This window comes from Capricornis sumatraensis, chromosome 10, assembly GCF_032405125.1.
Source record: "Capricornis sumatraensis isolate serow.1 chromosome 10, serow.2, whole genome shotgun sequence".
Taxonomy (NCBI): domain Eukaryota; kingdom Metazoa; phylum Chordata; class Mammalia; order Artiodactyla; family Bovidae; genus Capricornis; species Capricornis sumatraensis.
This window is the reverse complement of record NC_091078.1, coordinates 83,260,310-83,262,389: the sequence shown is the minus strand read 5'-3', so window position 1 is coordinate 83,262,389 and position 2,080 is coordinate 83,260,310.

The window sequence follows — 2,080 nt, the reverse complement described above, 5'->3', positions numbered from 1 at the left end:
GGATTTCATGATACTTTCATGGAAGTCTCAAACAAAATTAATTTAGAATTTCCTAATCTTGAAAAAAAGCATGCTTATTATAGTTCCTGATTATGAATGTTTGCTATTAAAAAATAATAGGTAGCTATGTGAGGTGACTGATACGTCAGCTAACCTTGATTGTGGTAATTGTTTGGAGATATATATGTCCATGCTTAGTCACTCAGTTGTGTCCAACTCTTTGTGGCCCCCTAGACTGTAGCCCACCAGGCTCTTCTGCCCATGGCATTTTCCAGGCAAGGACACTGGAGTGGGGAGCCACCTCCTACTCCAAGGGATCTCCCCGGCCCAGGGATAGAACTTGCATTTCTGTGTCTCCTACTTTGGCAGGCAGGTGGATTCTTTACCACTGGCACCACCTGTGAAGCTCTGTGTATCCATATCTGTGGATCTTTCTCAGGTATCTCAAATCATCACATTGTACACCTTAAACATACACAATCTGTTGTGTCAATTATATTTCAGTAAAGCTGGGAAAAATGTAAACATTATATAAACATTATATAAACCCTAATAAAAAGCCCCTTTAATTACATTCCTTCCCTCTCTACTACCTGTAAGTCTGTAGTTTTCTACTGATTTCTATACATAGAGTTATTGTTATTATATTTATTTTCACAAAAGCGGCGCATATTATGCATAGTATTTTGTATATACCTTAAAAATATGTATATCTTGGCTGTCTTTCTACTTCTTTCTTTTGGATTGCTATATTACGTGCTAGACCTCCATTTGTAAAGACAACAACAAAAAATGAAAAGCAAATGCCATTTACCTCTTATTACAAAGAAAATGCAGTATCATAAAGTGTAAAAGTAACTAACACTTGATGAGCTCTTACTATTTGCCAGGCATTCTTCTAACCATATTAATTTGTTAACTCCTTGTAACAACCTGATGAGGTAGATATGGTTTGATCCTCCTTTTACAGAAAAGTTAACCAAGGCACAGACAAAATGTGTCCTGTTACATTTTGGTAACAGGTTGATGGATGGTCAGTGGCAGAAATGGGCTCCAAGACCAGCCTCTGCTCCAACTTGTTCAACTCCATCTTGTTATGAGGACCTTGTGGTCAATGGTATGAGATCATAGAGGTTTTTCAAGAGAAGTCAACCTGAAATTTTGTGTGAAATTTTCCAAATTTTATTGTTGGCTTTAAAAAATAGCTTTATTGAGATATAAATGCTGCAAATTTACCATTTGAATCATTTTTAATACATTGACAGTGTTGCACAGACAGCACCTCTATATAGGTCTAAAATTATTTCATCAGTCCCAAAGGAGACATTGTTTCCATAAAGCAGTCACTTTCCATCCTTCTCTCTTCTCTCTAACCAGATCCTGGAAGCCGCTCATCTGCTTTGTTTCTATGGATTTAACTGTTTTGGGTATTTCACATAAATGAAATCATGCAATATGTGACTTTTTGTGTCTTGCTTCTTTTATTTTGCATGTTTTTGAGGTTTATCTGTATTGTAGCATTTATCAGTATTTCATTCCTTTTAATGGGTGAATAATACTCTATTGTGTGGCTATACCACATTTTATTCAGGCATTCTTCAGTTGGTGGACACCCGGGTTGCTTCCACCTTTTGGCTTTGTGAAAAATGCCCTTATGAACGCTGATGTACAGGTCTCTCTTTGAGTGCCTGCTTTCAGGTCTTTGAGTGAACATCTAGAAGTAGAACTGCCGGATCATATTGTAATTCTTTGTTTGACCTTTTAAAGGACTGTCAAACTGTTTTCCACAGGGGCTGCACCATTTTGCTTTCCCATCAACAATATACGTTGATTCCTCCACATCCTCACCAACACTTGTCATTTTCTGTTCTTGTTTGTTTTTATTTCCTTACTGGCCATCCTAGAGGGTGTGGTGTGATATCTCATTGTAACTTTTGTTTGTATTTATCTTACGACAAAAAATGTTGAGCATCTTTTCGTGTGCTTGTTGGTCATTTGTATTATCTTGTTTGGAGAAATGTCTATTGAGAACTTTCTGAATTGTGAAAATTGGATTATTTGTCCTTTTTAGTTTTAGATG